Source organism: Cetorhinus maximus, chromosome 6 (genome assembly GCF_964194155.1).
Source record: "Cetorhinus maximus chromosome 6, sCetMax3.hap1.1, whole genome shotgun sequence".
Lineage (NCBI taxonomy): Eukaryota > Metazoa > Chordata > Chondrichthyes > Lamniformes > Cetorhinidae > Cetorhinus > Cetorhinus maximus.
This window is the reverse complement of record NC_135884.1, coordinates 25,533,166-25,552,929: the sequence shown is the minus strand read 5'-3', so window position 1 is coordinate 25,552,929 and position 19,764 is coordinate 25,533,166. Positions and strand designations below refer to the sequence as shown.

At 40.7% G+C, this 19,764-nt stretch overlaps 1 protein-coding gene across 1 annotated transcript in view; it reads right to left on the bottom strand.

Moving 5' to 3' along the window:
* cfap92 (cilia and flagella associated protein 92 (putative)) overlaps positions 1–19,764 on the bottom strand; it is a 122,578-nt gene that overhangs the window by 44,421 nt on the left and 58,393 nt on the right. The window lies entirely within an intron of this gene.

The following is a 19,764-nucleotide window of genomic DNA, read 5'->3' as shown; positions in this document are numbered from 1 at the left end:
GTTTGGAATGCACTACCTAGAAGTGTGGTGGAGGCAGGTTCGATTGAGGCATTCAAGGGGGCATTGGATGATTATTTGAACAGAAACAATGTGCAGGGTTACGGGGAAAAGGCAAGAGATTGGTACTAAGTTAAAATACTCAGAGAGCTGGTCCAGACACGATGAGCCAAATGGCCTCCTCCTACTCCGTAACAATTCTGTGATTCTGTGATTTTAATACCTCCTTTTCTGGCTGGATTTAAACAAGACAATGGAGGTTCTGCCAGTTAGCTACAATATACAACCTCACATGCCACAGGCTCTCAAATCCCGTGGCGAGCATGAAAGTCCCCATCTCCTATTGGCTTTTACACTGTTCAGAAGCACCTCAAAAGTTTCTGAGATGGCTACAAAACAACGGGCAGAATCGGCCTAGATTGCACTATTTGCAGTAGCAGGCGGATAAAACGACATTTCACCTGCCGGTCGCAATGGCGGCTTCTCATGCTGTATCGGCCCAAATCCGCCACGTTAATTATGTATTCTCGAGAAACACGCTGTTTACATGGCGGGCGGGCTCTCATTCGCCCACCATGTCATCACCTCGTTGCTTCATCATGCCAGACGCCATATTTAAGGCAGGGTGGCCCCGAAAGGCAAAAAAACAGCAGCCCCCAGGTTCAATGACGCATCCGTCGAGCGCCTTTTGGACAAGGTGGAGGCCCGCCGTCATGTCCTCTACCCCCGCTCTGGCCGCAGGATGGGCCGAAACCTCAGTACTCCGGCTTGGGAGGCTGTGGCAGCGGTGGTCAGCACCAATACTGTGCAAAAGAGGACATCTACCCAGTGCCACAAGAGGATGAATGATCTCCTTCGTCCCACTGAGGTCACCTGTGGAGCCACAAGAGGAGCCACTGGTACAGAAATTGAGCGCCGCAGTCACTTTCACAGCCATTGGCAGTAGATGCCCTCCATGTCCCTGTGGCGCCAAATCCTGCAGTAGCTGGCAGATGTGACTGACCAGTTCCCCGGACATGTGCAGCCTTGAGCGACACTGGTTGTCAGTCATCTGCAGGAATGAAACCTGCAGGAATGAACCTGGGTATAGCTAGGTGCTGACCAACGATGGCTCGCTGTGGCTCTTCAGCAGCATGTGTGGGAGCCCCAGCAGCCCCTTCTTCCTGAAGGTGCTGCTCTTCCCTCTGTGCAGCCAGGCACCTCCATCACTCTCTTCTCCATTGTCTCCGCTCTTTGTATGCCACGAGGCAAACAGCTAGTTCAATAGGCTCCATGATCCTGATGTACTGCAGGATGAAAGAGAGACACGTGTGGGTTAACATGGGTACACTAAGAACCTCTCTTGGTTAAGTCCAAAGGCCCCTTACCGCAGCCCGGAGAGTGCTGGCCACCACTTGGACTCTAGAGTTTAGCGCGCTGCATGGCTGCCTGAAATCCTAACCATCTCCACCCCATTCCACCTGACTGATTGGCAGCAGCTTTGCCCATTGGACTGCATGCTGTGCTCTCAGCTCAGGCATAGGCATTCTCCCCTAACCCGCACTGCAAGGCTGCACTGTTAGCTTGAACCAAGGGGGAGACCAGTCCACACCGGAATGATGACATTACAAGAGACTGTGAGCGGCTCCACCAGTGACTGCTCCATGGCCAGCTTTAGCAAAGAGATTGTACAATGTGCCCAGTCTTCCAACTATTCTGCAGTCCTCTAAAATGCTCATTAGTTTGCAGTCTGTGCCCAAGGGCTGAAAAGCTTTGGAGCATTTGGTGGCACTTTCAGGCCTCTGCATTGCTTGAGTGGGCAGATAAGCTAGAGGCCCAACTCCAGGCATGTCAATGTGGCTGCACCTGAACTGTCTCAGCTGCAGAGGAATGGTCACTTTATACAAGTTTTCCCTAATGTCTGGCCGCTTCCTTCCACCCCCCACCACACATGTGCTTGTGCACTACCTTCAACCACAGGGCAACCCTTGCCACTGCCTCCCTCCAATGCACCTCAACCTTGAAGCCCAACAGGTGACCTGGGTGAACACTGTGCAATGAGCTCCAAGTTCCCATCAAAGTGCAGCCCACCAAGTGCCTTATATATGCTCATGTGAAACACGTTAGCGTGCAATCACGCTGACATGGGCGGATGATCCAGCTGGGGCAATCATTCTGGCGGGCTGGCTTTATAATGATATATAGATGTATTACAATGAGGTTCCCGACATCCTATGGTGAGAAATGCGGCCCACCATTGACAAGCTGAGCAAATGATCGCAAACTGGTTTCACGACATAATGAAACTGATTTCTGGCCTTCTCGCCATATTGTCCACTCGTGCCGCTGAGAACGCCTGATGCCAACAGGCATGGAAAATTCCACCCAATGACTACAGCAGACATGGTAATGGAATTCCTCTGGAATAAACAGCCAGCAGGACTTTTAAGAACTGTTTACCAAGCCAAAGAACAGAGATTAGAGGCTGCAAAGAGCTGTGTCTCTCTCTCTCGGAAGTATTGTGCACGGATTTGCAAAGTAACCATCCTAAGAAATTTACTGCAAACCAAGATATTTTGGGGATAAAATAGGGAAATCTACTCCATACAACTACACCTAGGAAAACAACTGAACAAAACAGCCGCATCAAGACCAGCCAAAGGACAGTCATCTGTATATTTCTTTGATTGTTTATTTTCTTCTCAAACTGTAAAAAATCTTAATGTCTGTCCTCGTATTCTACCATCTGTACTAGTGTGTGCGTGTGGGGCCCAGGGAAAGTGTGAGACGTGTAAATGGTGATTGTGATTTACCTTTCTTAAATTCAGGAAGTAGGGTCAATAAACTTATCTTGTTCTTTGTTTTAAACTCACAAAACATGTCTCTATTTTTTCAGATTATAAAGAATTAATCATAGTGGTACTCCTGCAGTATTGGCAAAACACAACCTCGATAAATTCACAACAAAACCCTATTACGGTCAGACCTGGAGTTATAAACCGAGAAGTCATTTTTTAACCCCTTCTCACGTGGTCGTAACAATGTCACCAACAGCATGTTGTTGCCCAATGTCACCAGACTGCTCTATATTCCACAGTAGAGGGGTCATTGATGACACTCACATGGCCATCCTGCAGCACATCTTCTGTGTTAATAAATGCACCATATACAATGTGGGTAGGACCTCTTACAATGCTTTTATGTGTGAAGCCTTTTGAGGATCTGAGCGAATTAATGGTGTCAGCTGCAGCCTGTATATAGCCTTCCTAGAACATAGATATGCATGGTCAGTAATGAAAGAGCTATAAGGTTGTGTGAAAGCATGACATAGGCCAAAAGTAAATGCGAAACAAGTCAAAAGACAACACTGTGTGTCATGCATATTCAGTCTGGTAAATTGTACGGTTTGGTACTTATATTCTGACAGTTTCCTTAAAGTGTGCCATCTTCTACATTTATTCTCTCATGCCCGCCTTGGCTCATTTGGATAGCACTCTTATCTCTGAGTCAGAAGGTTGTGGGGTCCAGTCCCACTCCAGAGATTTAAACACACTCTAGGCTGACACTCTAGTACATTACTGAGGGAATGCTGCACAGAGGCGTCATCTTTCAGAGGAGACTTTATATTGAGGTCCTCTCAGGTGGATGTGAAATATCCCACAGCACTATTTTGAAGAAGAGTTCTCCCCTGTGTCCTGGCCAATATTTATCCCTCAACCAACACATAAAAATAGATGATCAGTTCATTCTCTCACTGTTTTGTCCAAACTACCTGCCATGTTTCCTACATTCCAACAGTGACTACACTTCAAACATAAAGGGACCTGGATAAGCCCCTAAAGAAAAACAATTTGTAGTTCTGCAGAGAAAAGGCGGGATGGTTAGTGGAACTGATTGAGTTGCTATTGCAGAGAACCGACAGAGACATGATGGGCCAAATAGCCTCCTTCTGTGCTGTAACCATTCTATGATTCTAAGCGCTTTAGGATGTCTCAAGGTGGTGAACAGGACTATATAAATGCCAGACTTTCTACTTTTAGAATATCACAGCACAAAATACATCATTCAACCGATTAGACCTCATCTTCAGGTATTGTATCACCTGGCTGCAATTTCTTTCTGCCAAGCATGCTTCTTTGTGGTCCACTGGGGAAGGTGCCCTGGAATGCTAAACATGACAAACATCCTCATCCCCACCTCATGCAGAAGCACTTGGAGTTCACCAGCTGTCGCAGACATTTGAGCTGCTCTATAACTTGCCCAACATTCCATCTTTGTTTTGGTGGAAACTGGCTTTCAGTGTTATTTTTCTTGCCTGGCGTAGCCTTTAGAAAAGCTGAAATATACTTCTAAGATATTTATATCATTTGCAACAGTTTTTCCTTCAAACACAGCTGCTGCTCTTCACAGGCTGTCAACCTCCATAATTTCCAGGTGTATTCCCTTCCATTTGGTCAGTTCCCTGCACCAGGCATTGGATGGGCCAGGAGTTAGGGATGAATATGTAATTGAGGACTCTTTGGAAAATCCTGGGAATCTTTTTTTTTATTCATTCACGGGATGTGAGCTTAGCTGGCTGGGCCAGCATTTATTGCCCATCCTTAGTTGCTCTTGAGAAGGTGGTGGTAAGCTGCCTTCTTGAACCACTGCAGTCCATGTGGTGCAGGTACACCTTCAGTGCTGTTAGGAAGGGAGTTCCAGGATTTTGACCCAGCAACAGTGAAGGAACGGCAATATATTTTCAAGTCAGGATGGTGAGTGACTTGAAGGGAACTTGCAGGTGGTGTTGTTCCCATTTATCTGCTGCCCTTGTCCTTCTAGGTGGCATTGGGTTTGGAAGGTGCTGTCTAAGGAGCCTTGATGAATTCAATCTGGCCGAATGAATGTTAGCAAGTGTTAATCTCATCATCTTCTGGTCCTCGTGCTTTATTTCCTAGAGTAGAAAACGCAGCCAAAGATATATTCTGAGCAGAAGGTAACAGCAGATGCCAATTAGTTTATAGATTCCTTTGACAAACAGAGCAGAAAGCAAAAATTAGTTACCTTTTATTAATTTAATTAGAGAACATGTTCCTGAAAAATAAGAAAAAAAGTGATTCATGCTCTGAAGAAGTCATACAGACTCGAAATGTAAACTGTTTCTCTCTCCATAGATGCTGCCAGACCTGCTGAGCTTTTCCAGCAATTCCTGTTTTTATTTCAGATTTCCACCATCTGCAGTAATTTGCTTTTTTTTTTCAGAAATTCATACTATTTGATAAAGTAGGTAAATACTCTTCCTAAGAGGGCTTGGTGACATGGACTTCTGTTGAACTGGTCCATGATTATGCTTGGCAAACTGCAGTGGTTTGCCAATACTTTCTGCAGGATGGCTGACCAGGAAGCTCCCCTGCATTCACTGCCTGCTATCAGGCATATTGGAAGGATTTACAGGCTCATAATCAATCTATTTGGCCATGTTATGAAAGCACCTTTCTTGGCCCTGAAGTGGGACTTGAACCCATAGCATCTGGCCCAGAGGTAGGGACAGTACCACTGCGCCACAAGACCTCGTTTGTAGGTAAATCAAGAACATAAAATGTCTCCATAACATAAATAAATATGATGCCTATGTTTTATATGGCAAGAAGTTTGACTAAGCTGTAAATTCCAGAAGAAATATCATTAACAAGGTTTCCTCCTTAATGTATATTTGGAGCAGACGTCTAATCTATTTTAATCATGTATGAACAAGATTTGACAAACAATATATCTCCATGTTCTACGTACATCCAACAAGGGCTGTATGTTTTCTCCGAGCACGACAATAATCTCATCTTCTGCAGTAAATTAGATGCAATTGTTTGTCAGAAAAAGGAACCCACCATTTCAAAACATATGACCCAAATCTGTACATATATTTTTCCTCTCATAACAGAAAATTCCATTTTCATTTCCATTTGTAATCTACATAGTTCCTTACAAATGTAATTAGTTATTAACAGGATTTGCTGTCAGTTATTTCTAAATATGACACATATTCATTTTTTAAAGACTGAAATGTTATACCAAGACTGTAAAGACTGGATAGAAATTGCTATCACACGTGAATTTTGCTGTTGACTTAATTTATCTTAAGTCTTTTGGGGGGGGGGAAAAGGTAATCTAACCCTCCAAGATCAAGTATTTCAAACAATGTTGTGTACATGTCTGCTAACAGCCTGCACTCTATAGGTATCAAGCAGAAAGACACCACAGAGTGAATTGGTAATGAAGTGGGAACATAGTGTGAAAGGTACCTCCAAAACAGAAACTTACCGAGAGTGGGAATTCAATGGTGAGTTGGGGTAAGTACTGGAAAAGTAACTTAGAATAATCTACCCACAATTTTAACTTTGTGAGTGGGTGGGTAACCATCTGAGTAAGAAACTCAACCTCTCTGCCAGAAACAAGATCCAGTGTACTCATTTGGGCCTCATTTAAATCTTGTTAGCTGACTTCACACCCATTCTGGGCATGAAATGGCAGAAAATCACAAGGTAAGGAAACCACCTGACAACAAAAGGTGGATAACAAAAATCAACTGCTAGGACCATCTTGCAAGCTAAGGTAGAGCAAATCCACTACAGGGGAGGCCTAAGCTCCTCTTGGCCCTGCAATAAAAGTTATTAAAAAAATGGCATGTTTGAGCTGCTTCTAACCTGGATCTGCTGATGCTTCCCACTGAAGCCGTTGAATTATAATTGCAGTCAGTCCCCAGGACTTGGCATGCATACCTGCTACCTTTGGATCAGAGTCCATGCCGCACGTTCTTGCTCCCAGGTGAATAATTTGAGCAGATTACTATCTGCTCAGTTTAAAGTGGGTGGGGAGAGTTAAAATCACAGCACTCGTGTTCTTTTTGTGTGTTTTTCTCCTTCCGTAATAGAACTTTATATTTAAATTTGTGAGTTGGTAGTTAATAGATAGCAGGTGTTCACTAGCCAGGCGTTAATTAATCTACAATGTAATTGGGTTGACTGAGCAGCTGAAATTGATTTAGTGACCTAATTTGGTAGAAGCACAAAATGATGAGTGCATCAGCAGCACGATGGAGTGAGGCAAGAACAGACCATTAAAAAGTGGAAATTTGGCTAGAGTGAGAATTCAGAGCAGAGTAGTTTAATTGAGGTTTAAGCAGATAAAAGTACAAATTAACCAAAACAATTGGTAATAAGAATGGTGGCACAAGAAGGGGCAGTAATGCGTAGTTCCTGTAGGACGGTGAAAATTTGAGGAATAGCGGAAAAAGCAGGAAATGACTCCACTTCAGATTTGGTCCATATCTCTGAATTTAAGGTGGAGTTGGTGGCACTATAATCTGAAACACCAGGGATAAAAAAAAGTTTCCTAAAGTTAATAGTTTCAGTGGGTTGTCAACTACCTGAAGGTAAGGAGCTGGCAGCTAGGAGAAGGTATTGCAATCATCCACAATTGAAGAAAAGTGAAAAGGAAGAGAGCAGGAACACTGAAAAAGTCACCTTCTTTAACTAGTTTGAAGGATTGGTTTCCTGTGGGGAAGTTGAGGGCCAGAGCAGCACCACCAAATGGATTACAATAGCACCAAAAACGGAGGTGGTTTGTCAGAGGAGAGATTAGCAATTTGGTTAGAATTGTTCTGATTTTACCTGATTTTTCAGATACTATTATGTTCAAGAAAATATAATTTTAGTATGTTTTGCATGGAAAGAATCATAAAGCACAGAAGAATCCTATCTATGCTGGCTCTTTGAAAGAGCTGTCCTATTACCCCCCACTCTCCTGTTCTTTCCCCTAGACCTGAACATTTCCTTTCCAAATATATATCCAATTCATTAATGAAAGTTACTACTGGTTTTGCTTCCACCAGCCTTTCAGACAGTGCATTCCAGATCATAACTTGCTCTGCTGTATATAAAAAGAAAAATCTCATTTCCTTTCTGGTTATTTTGACATTTAAATCTGTGTCATCGGTTTACCAACCCTCTTGCTAATGGAAACAGTTTCTGCATATTTGCTCTTATCAAAACCCTTTAGAATTTTGATCATCTCTACTAAAACTCCTCTTAACCTTCTCTGCTCCAAGAAGAAAAGTCCCAGCTTCTCTTAGCTCTCCACACAACTGACCCTTCATCCCTGGTAGCTTTCTAGTAAACCTCCTCTGCATCCTCTCTAAGACCTTAACATCATACCTAAATGGTGGTGTCCAGAATTGAACTCAATATTCCAGCCGAGCCCTAACCAGTGTTTTATAAATGATTAACATAACCTTTTGTTTTTATACTCTATGCCTTTATTTACAAAGCCCAGGATCCCATGTGTTTTTTTAAAAAAACAGCCTTATCAACTTTGTCCTGCCATCTTCAAAGATTGGTTAATGTGAACTTACTCATTTTAACATTGTACCATTTAATTTCTATTGCCATGATTTGAAATTATTTTGATGAAAATATTGTTTTTATTTGACTGTTCTTTTGAAATGGTTAAAAGATAATAAAAAACAATATTAATTTGAATTTATATAGCATCTTTAATGTATTAAATATCCTGAGGTACTTCAATGTGATGGAATGGATTATCAGTGATATTCGAAGGGTCAGGGAAGGTGATTAAAAGCATAGTTAAAGAGGTAGATTTTGAAGTGACCTTTGAAGATAGGGATAGAAGTCAAAAAACAGAGGGATTTAGTGAGAGAGTTCCAGAATATAGATTCCTGACCAATAAATAAAATTAACATTAACACCTTTGAATTTCTACAAATTTAGTCTGCAATGTACATTAATAACTTTGAAGTAGGGCAGAAATAAAACTTTCCCAAATTTACAGATGATAAACTGGGATGCACTGCATATAAACAGGGAAAAGGTTGATCAAAACTGAAGGACTTGGATTAATTAGGGAGCCAGGATTAGGTATTTAATATGGATAAATGCGAAGTTGTGAGATTAGGAAAAGGATGATACTGGCAATGTAACCTAAGTAATATTATTGTACAGGGCATGACACAAGAAAATGATTTGGAGAAACAGATGGATAAAACACTGAGATCACCAGCACAGTGTGTGGCAGCAGTAGAAAAAGCAAAATAAGATCGTGGGTTGCATGGCCAGAGGAATGATGCACAATCTGAGGAGATGATTGCATTAACACAGAGCTTCACTTCCACTCTACCTGGAACACTGTGTACAATCTTCATTACTGAATTATGAGAAAAACATCCCGGCATTGGAAAAAGTGAAGTAAGGGACAGCCAAATTGATAGCTGAAATGAGGAACATGAGGTATGACGAGAGGTTGCAGAAGTTAAAAATGCTTACATTGGAGAAGAGAAGACCTGGGGTGATCTTACTAAAATATTCACGGTCCTAAAGGGCACAGGCAAGAGAAACATGAATATATTTATCATGGTAACAGATATCACAAGAGGGCATAGATCAAAACTGTTTTTTCTATTTTGAAGCTCAACTATTCCATGCAAAGTGTGGTTAATGTTTGGAATGGAATTACAAGAGGGGCCAGGGGTTTCAAGAGATCATTGGATAAGTACCTGATGAAAAGCTTAAAATAGGAGTTTGAGAAGTGGGATGTGATGTTTACCAGGCATTGGAACAGGCCAGATGGATCTCTATAGTCTTTTATGGTCCTGTACATTTCTATGTTCCTGGTGCAAATGTAAACATGCAATAAATCGCCAGTTCGGTCATTTTAACCTCTCCAAGATTTCTGTAGAAGTGTTTTTATCTTGGCATTGTGAATGACATCGTCTTTTACCATGTTGTGTTGGTGATCCATGGAACCACACTGGGGAAGCTTGATTCAGATGCTTTCATCCAACACTTAACATAAATCACATGGGGAATGCCATGAAGCATTTCCTTTAATCTCTAGGTTGGATTGATAGTTGCAATGTCCATTTCTGATTTCAATGTGCAGATTTGCTATGGGTTATGTGTGTTTGTTAATCACTGAGAGGGAGAAAGATATGAAGGGGTAAAGAGAGACGTTTATCATATTACTGTAAATTACCAGCAATATATGCATCAACATAATTCTAATGATTTAAGAAAAATAAACACAGCCTGAAAGTTTTAAGATAATCCTAAGCTTTGACAGATATTCCAAACTTGCTGAATCTCATAGGATAAGTTCTCTCAGTTCATGGATAATGGTATGTGCAATGCACCAGCCTAGTTAGGGGAACAGGGAGGTGAAGAGAAAGAGCAAAAAGATTGGAAGGGCTAATTTGGTTCATTACTGATCAGCAGTGATCATGGAAACAGATAACTCTATAGTGATGATTATCTTGCCCTTCCAAATGACTGAAATGTGGGACCATGAGGTAACCTGAAGAGGCATGATATAGTGATACAAAAATTCTAATCACAATACATTTAAAATTTATTTAAGATTGTGCTTTAGCTACAAGCCGACCAGTAATATTGTATCAACATTATTAATATCATTTTATTAGATCTCCAGTTTGTTTATATACATACATACACAAATGACCACAAGAGAGTGCTATTACATTCCTCCCTCTTTAATGAAAAAGTTTGAGTTCCGTACAACTTACATACATTTCTTGTTTTTCATTTATTTATAAATCCAACTTAACCATTGGTTTCCTATACCTAAGAGGACACCTTCTCTCTTGTCCCAAACTTTCAAGATTTGGGGAAGGATCTTGACCCATCTTGGCCTGAGTCAGAGGAGAAGTTTTTTCTAACAAAGGCTGATCTTGCTCTTGAACTCAATTGAATTTTCAACTTCATCAGACATGTCTGTCTGACTCTAAATTAGATCTTAACAGGCTTCAGGTACAACTTGTATTGGAGTTACTATTGGTACTCTACTCCTATCCCAACTATCCAATTCATCAGACTCATTCATTCTTCCCAACTCCCTGCTCCTTTATGAACCTCTGAAGGTAAAACATGATCTATATGTACAAATTTAACCTTTCCACAACCAAACCTCTTGACCAAATATTTGCATGGGCCACATATATTCATGACTCTTCCTGGTAGTCACTCCAACCACTTATGATGATGACCTTTCACCTTAACTTGCTGGTTCAACTTCAGACTTCTTTCACTCACCCTATCAGGACTATCTTTCTGCCTGGATTGTTTCTCTTCTACCGACTGTGCTAAATGTGGCTTCAGCAATGAAAACCTCATTCTAGACTGTCTTCACCTGGCATTCTGCCGGTAGTAGGGTGAGGTGTGTTACGATAAATAAACAAAAAATTCGCCAGTTTGTGATTCAATGACGACTGACATTTCTTCTAGCATTTGTTTAACAAGAGCACACCTAACAATTTGTACTGTGCACTCTGCCGCTTCATTTGAATGATACAGTGGAACTCTAGTGTGTTTTACCCTGTTCATTTTCGTGAATTTTACAAATTCTTCTGAACAAAACTGAGGTCTATTGTCAGACACAATTTCCTCTGGGAACCCATAAGCAACAAAAACACCTATGCAAAATTTCAAGAATTTTGCTAGTTGTTGTTTGATTCATCGGGAACCCGTCAACCCACTTCGAAGATTATCTATCACAATGAGTAAATTACCTTCAAATTCTGCAAAATTTATGTGTAGCCTCTGCAACACTCTAGCTGACCATTTCCATGGTTGCAAAAGTATTGATGGTGGCTTCTTTTCTACTTCTTGACATGCTCTACACTGTTTCCCTGTGTCTTCTATGTCCTTATCTAACCCTGACCATCAAGACAACTTCCCGCTAGACTCTTTGTCAAGCTCATCCCTAAGCATTAATCATGAAAATCTCATAGCAACTTCGATCTGTACCTTTCAGGAATTACAGCTCTACTCCCCACGTAACACAATCTTTATCAACTGACAGCTCACTCTTACAAATAAAAATGGCCTGACATCTAAATCCAGTATCTGTGTTGGCCACCCATTTGCAATAAAGTCATATACACTTGCAAATACAGGGTGCCTATGAGTTGTTCTACCGATGTCATCTGCTGTGACATTGTGAATATATATATATGTGTGAAAAGAAAAAAACACCTTCCCTGTCAGGCTCTACTTTGGTGGGGTTGGCAATCTAGGCAGCGCATTAGCATTACAATGATTTTCTGATTGTCCGTACTTAATGTTGTACTGATAAGCAGACAAAATCAATGCCCACCTCTGCACTTGGGCTGCAGCTAAAGAGGGTACTGGAGACTTTGGATTCAAAATAGCCATCAGTGGCTTATGATCAGTTTCAATTGTGAAAATATGACCATACAGGTATGTGTGAAACCTTTTAACTCCAGAAATCAAAGACAAAGCTTCACATTCTATCTGACCATAATTTCATTCACTGGCACTGAGGGTGCATGAGGCAAATGCAATCAGTCTCTCCTCACCATTAATCAATGCATGAGAAATCACAGCACCTACTCCATATGGAGAGGCATCACATGCTAGCTTAATCTTTTTGGACACATTGTAATGTACAAGTTTTGTAACATCTACCAATTTACTTTTGCACAGCTGGAATGCTTTGTCACATTCCTTTGTCCAATTCCACAGAACACCTTCCCTCAAAAGTTAATTCAATGGATGCAATAAGGTTGACAAATTTGGTATGAATTTACTGTAGTAATTAACCAGGCCAAAAAACAATCTCAGCTCAGAAATATTCTGAGGGTGTAGCACATTTCTTATTGTTTGAACCTTACTCTTGGTAGGGTGTAACATATCTTTGTCTATTCTTTGACCCAAATACTCTACAGAGTTTTAAAACATTTCACATCTATGTGCCTTCGACCGAATTCCATGCCTTTCCAAACGTTGGAGCATCTTATTCAGTCTGTCATCATGGGGAGAATTTTCTCCCCGTCGGGGGTGCTGAGCAGGAGCGATCAGATGCGTGCTGCCATTTTACATGGGCGATCCAATTAAGGCCCGCCCAGTGTGACGCACACCCGGAAGCACTGAGCGCTCCCTGTGCGGGCAGGGGGAGGAGGCTGAGTCAGGGCTTGTGCTCTTTCGCACATGCGCGTGAAAGAGTGCAGAAATCTCCCTGAGGCACAGAGCTACCTCAGGGAGATTAGTTTAGTTATTATTATTTGAAATAAAGAAAAATAAAATATTCAGATATGTCCCCTCATGTCACAGTGTCACATGAGCTGGGACATGTCACTGATTTTTCATAAAAATTTTCATTTGATTTATAAAGCCTTCATGAAACATCATCCCGCCCGTGGATAAGGTTTCATGATAAATACGAAGGCCACCTGGGCTCTTCGCCTGCCCGCCAAGCTTAAGGTTGGACAGGCAGCTATGTTAATTCTTTTAATTGCTATTTAAATGGCTTTACTAGGACTTTGACAGCACGGCAGGCGCTCTGGTGCGCGCCCGCCGAACTGAAGATCTGAATGACACGCAGTGACGTCAGGATGCACACTCGCTGTCACCGTGTGTCATTTTACGCGTTGGCGAGTGGGGCCCGCCCCCACATGCCGACCAGAAGCTTCAGGCCCGTGGGTCTGTTGTTTGGAGCTGAAGTAAGTCTGCCATCCAAGTTGCACACTACTCCCTGAATTCCTTGCAAATGTGATTCTTTATCCCTTGGGAAATTCTGGGGGGTGAAATGGCAACCTGTGGAACTGAAATGTGTACTAATAGTCAAATATGACTTAGACTCATTATCTAACTCAAGTTGTAAACAGGCATTTGTCAGATCTAATTTTGAAAAAATCTGGCCTCCTGACAACATTGTTAACACATCCACCACGTTTGACAAAGTATTAGGTGGATTACATTCTAGTACCTGATTTATGATTACCTTATAATTCCCCAAATATTTTTGCAGCATCACTTGACTTTGGTACTACCACTATGGGAGTGGTCCAATTACTCTGTTTGACTTTAGAGATACTGTTCTCAGTCTCAAGTCTTTTCAGTTCTTGCTCGTCTTTCTCCCTTAGAGCACCGGGCACTGGAAGAGGCTTGCAGTGAACTGATTTTATGTTCCTCTGAATCCTTACATTGGCCTAATATCCTTGAATTGGGTAACCAGTTTCATTAAACACCTAAGGGAACTTGACGATCACATCATTTGGTGTCGTGAATTTTGTTTCTATATGCAAAAGTTTGTTGCACTTTAACTTAAGTGCTCTTAACCTGTTCCTTTCTATCTTCCTAATAAGGCTGGTTTTTCAACCTTCATGACAATGATGGGCAATTTTGCACATTGTTCCTTGTATGTGACTGGAATCAACACACTTCCCGTTATGGGGATTTTCTCTCCTTCGTAATAACTTCGTAATTTTACGTGTGATTTCTCCAGTTGATGTTGACTCAACTTTTCAGAGTATAGCAATTCAGGAAGCACACTGACTGATGCCTCCGTGCTGACCTCCCTGTTTACCAGAGCACCATCCAATGCTACTTGGGCTACAACGCCCTGTGAATTTCCACTGGGCATCCTTGTGCTTTGGATCGTATTGGTCTCAACCAAGCCCTGAATGAGCTGGTGCTGTTGGACAACTGTATGCAGGGACTGCATGTTTCTTTCAGCTGGTGTTTTCTCCATTTACATTCTTTCGACATGCCTTGGCAAGATGACCCTTCTTCTTGAAGTTGTAGCACTCTGCCTTCACAAATGGCCAATTCTGAGCCCGATGTTGGTCTAAGCAATGGTAACAGGACTTTGTTGCACCACTGCTGCTACTAACAGCTGTCATTGGGCAATAAATAAACTCTGCTTACTCAGCTGCAGTTCATTTATTTCAGCAGAAGACTGGCAAGCTATGTCGAAAGTTAACTTTAGCAATGTCAGCGATTTATTGCAAATGTATTCACTTTTTTTTAAATGCATACAAATCTGTTCTGCAGTGGTGTCTCTTGAAGTTCTCCAAAATTACAATGGACAGCTCTTTGAAAGCCACGATGAAGTCTCCAATGTCCTCACTGGTCAACTGATTCCTTGCTCAAAACCGTTAACTTTCTGCACACTCTAACATTGGGATTGTGATGCTACTCAAGCTTACACAAAATGTCTGACAGCGGTGTGTCTTTTGGCTTAACAGCGGTGAGCAAATTCATGAGCACTTCTTACACTTCTGGACCTGCTTCAGTCAAAAATATTGTCCTTTTTATTTCCCACACTGCCTGAGTAACAGTGTTAGGATCATATATAAGAGAACTATATTTTCTTTTAAAAATCTGGAAGGACTTTGCACTATTTGGACACTTGAAAGCTAACCTGGATTTTTTTTTTAAAAGTCATAAGTTCATCTTGGACTGGAGCAAGCATGCTTTTTCCAAGAAATCACATGACATCAATTAAATCACCAGCATGGCAATTGCGGAGAAAAGCTATTTGTCTATTTGAACGGCAATCACTTTAATTGATAGAAAAAAGAACTGTTTTAAAGGCAAAGGCCTGATGATTTACTGGAAATCACCTGACTGAGCAGCTTTATGTTTTGAACTCAGTTGGGAATGAACTGAAAAGTTGCCCAGCTCGTGCTCTCCTTGCCTTGCTTTTAATATTGTGATTATCAGTATCCAGCTAGGAATCCTCATCTCAGTGGAACTTGTCTGTATTTGGAAACCCAACAGGCTGAATTGAGAAGAATTGATCTGGCTCTATTTTCCTCCATGCCTAAGCTCCGTTGGTGAGAACCTCCAGACATCTACTGGGACTAGCGACCTGTCCTCACAAGAGAGAGTACCAGATCAATAGCATAAAAATCCTGCTAACTTTATCCTTTTTATAAAGTTTTTTTCTTCAACCGCCCATCTCTGCAGAGACCCTATTTGTTTGTCCTTTGTTTGTGTGTGTGTGTATGTGCTGCGGAATTTTAAAAGGGATAGATAGTTATACTTCCAGATTCCAAATTGTCTGTGAACCAGTTCTCACAACTTGTTTAAAAAAGAAAGTTCTGTTTTGTAATAAATCAATCATTCTGAGTTGATTGAAAGATGCCTGGTTAAAGTCTCTTCTAGTTTGGGTCCAACAGTAGCAAAGGGGTAAACAATTGGCCATTTTGGTAAGTGAATTAAATATTTATACTAATGATATGACCTTTGTATGACCTTTGGAATACAGGGGCTAGATATACTTTGCACTCCTTTCATCCTGGTCGTAACAACAGCTCGATTATCAGGACTTTTTGAGGATCCTCATAGCAGTGAAATATCTCAAATATCTCAAGCCACTCCACATACCAAGAGACTCTTGGTCACAGCTGTACTCTCCCTGTCACCCAGTAATACCTTTTGATGCAGCCACCTTCAAGTACAAACAGCCTTTTTTTGAAGACCAGATTTTGAAATCTGTTTCTTAGCAAATAAAAAATCACAGTTACTCTGCTAGTTTGCTGGAAGCTTCTCTAACCAAATTTATTCAGCTATGGAATCCGTAATCCTATCCTCATCACCACTGTGATATGTTTGCAGGACAAAAACACTGCTGCTTACACATGGAGTTCTAATACCCAACTGAACTGGTTTATTCCGGTTTGCTTATACACATACATACACAAATGGTCATAAGAACATGCTATTATGGGGATGAGGTTGATTCATTTGATCCTCCACATATCCTATTACATCCATGTAAAAATATTAAATTGGCTGTTCATCAGAGGGTAGGGGTTAACAGTTTTAAATGGAAAAGGGTATCCTTTTTTACATATCACGGCATTGCCCTAAAATTATCTTCTTCTCGAGTGGGGAGGGTTGGGGGGGGCAGTGGTGGCTGAGAGGAGGGGGCTATAATGAGGGCATAGCTAGTGATAATGATCCTAAAATATGTTTCTGAATTCCAATCAGAGACGAAAACTCCACCATATTGATACTAAAGATTCCATTAGGATTGTTTGCACTTAGAGGATCTATCTACATATTCCCACTGGATGAATGAGGTTCTCTACAATCACATTGGTATTTTGTAGTGAGGTTGGGGTCAGTGTATGTGGCGGGGGGGGGGGGAAGTGTGTGGAAGTCAGAATTCTACCATCAGATTTGGAATAGGATGAGGAGGCTTCTGAAGTAGGGAGTTAAGATATAGAATTATAATATAAGGGACAGAACATTCTTCTATGTAGTTCTCCAGAATATAACTTCTAGGTTTGGAACTATAATGTGAAATGCTGAGTTCACCTTTGGATTGGGTAGAACATCTGTCTTTCCCTTTTTTTTAAATTTGCTGTTTTTTCCTTGTTTCTCTTAGGAGCATTGATTAGAAAAAGGAATTCAAGAGAACAATAGGGGTTTGTCACAAAATTTGTACTACATTTTATGCCGTATTATATGCTGATCTGGGTCAGCTAAATTGCTTATTTAATCTGTGGTTTCACAGAAAATAAAATGTTATCTGCTTAAAAAATACTTTTCCAAAAAAACTTTTCACTTCATTCATTTCCTTAACCTTTCTTGGTCCAGCATTGGGGAAGCAGTTAGAGTGGAAGAAAGGGCACAATACTGATGCAGCTAATGCAATGTTAAGATGTAATCATACCAGTTTTTACATTGATCTTCAATTATTTTTACAATGGCATAGGTAAGAATAAGAAAGTCAGTGTTGTTGGGCCTAATGATCTTTGCATTTTCCTAAAATGTTTTATGTACTAATGACAGTAGGAATAAAAGTGTTTATATATTAGAACAGGTTTTCTACAGTTGAAGCCAAATGTGTCAAAGCAATATTTGAAAAAGTATAAGTTAAGATATGCTGCTTTATGTCAAAATTTAGAACTATTCATATCTTTTGCACTTTGTCTAACTTCTAGGTTCAGTATGTAAAATAAACAGGCCTTACTGAAATCTTTCTTTAAAAAAATAAGGAGCTTTCTATAATCTTCAATATTCTGTAAACCCACAATAGGACTATAGAAATTTCTGGCACCAAAAGATCATTCTTTGCATAGCAAATAGACATTAATCCTTTCAATGAAGACTCTCCAAGATATTTCACTTATCATTTCTATTTTTCATGAATGATTTATTATTCGAGAGCATAAATGTATTAATGAACTCATAGTCATTTTTTTTAATCTACAGGTTTTTGTAAGTCACAACATGTTCATGTAATAAAGGTAAGGCTAAAATATATGCATTTGACTTTATAATGATCTGAATATATCACTGCTTATAACCTGTCTGCAGGCATTTAGAATTGTGTTCCATCAATGAACTAGCTTTTATCTTTCACAGTTTACAGGTGTAAGCGCCATTTCTCTAAAGTAGTCCTTAAGCTACATAATCAGTGAAAATACTACAATTTCACTAAGATACGCTAGCAAGCTTCATATTCAACAACTCACTGAATACCAATTTTGTCCAATTACTGGTCAGGTTAGATAAATGATTCCTTTGTATATTGTGAAAATGGATCAATTATACACAGCTTGGATATCCTTCCAGACAGACTGTGTCATCTGAGTGTAATTACACTAAAATGTTTGGCCCAGAGTAAATAAATTCAGTGACAGGATTGCTAGTTAAGTTTTTACTGAATGTAATTCAGAAAATGAGACTCAGTTGTTTGGGAAAGGAGGGTGTGATCCAGGTTAGTGGAAGGAGGTGGAATTAGCAACCAGTACACAACTACCCAATTCCAGAAAATATTCACTGATAGCTCCTGTTCAGTAAAAGCAACAGAAGACAACAAGACCTTACAACATTGCACCGTAATATGCATGTTTACCAGTTGTACCACCTTGCCCTTGTTACAATGGACATGTTCTGCAACTTAACATTTATATGCAGGAGGTACCCCAGTGATTTTCACACATATTCCTTCACTCTACAAGTGTTTCTTTACTCAAAATTAAGCATATTGAGAAGCAATGGAAGGCTCTAGGTAGGTATTTCATTGCCAGGACCTGCTCTCCTATGAAAAAATGTCTTCTAAAATGTGGGCTGCATTCCATGTGACAGCACACAGAGTACCTTCATTGTTTTTACTGTCTTCTCAAAGGGTAACGGACTACAATGAAAAGCAAGCAAGTAACACCTCAATTCTCCAAGGCTCCTGCAGCAAATTATCAGCCAGACACCTCAAAAAGCCCTGCAACAAGAGAAGCTGGACGCTAAGATTGAAAGGACACTAGTGACACGCAGCAATAGGAAGGCAAAGTGGTTTTAAACTGTAAGAAATTCATCAGATTTGCTTTCAGTGCCTTATATAAGAAAATGCCTGGGCTCGAGAAGCTATATGGCCTACTCCTCCTATTTCTTATGTGCTAATAATCTTCAAATGAAGCTGTAGTAGCTCTGGATGGAAGCTACATGTTAGTAAGTGACTGAATTGACTGTGTCGCCAATGGAGAACCAAGGCGACAAAGCTCATTTGGCACTGCACTCAGATCACACTGAACTGAAGATCTGCCTTAAGAGTTGTTCGTGTTGCTGTCTGTCAGCTGCCAAAACTCAACTACTACTTCATCAGAGGTACGCAGCCTTCTGGAACAAACACCAAAATAAATATGCATTTTGAAAATCAACAAGTGAGTATCACCAAAATGTTAAAAACTGCAGCCAGCAAAAGGGGATCAGCCAACCTCCCTTATGCCTCTCCCTGTTGCTCTACTTTGAAGAGGATGAGGAGAAGGATTAGGAGATACCACAAGTTGAAGGAGCACTGTAGCTAGCCTGTGGCTCCTACTCAATTGCATCCATGTCTATTTGTTTGCAGATCCAGACAAGACCACTTCACTGTATTCACTTAGCAATATTTCCAAAAGCTGCATTTTCCTCACAGGGATGTATCTAAATGGTTCCCCAGGCTCAGTCAGAACTCTTAAAACTTACAAAA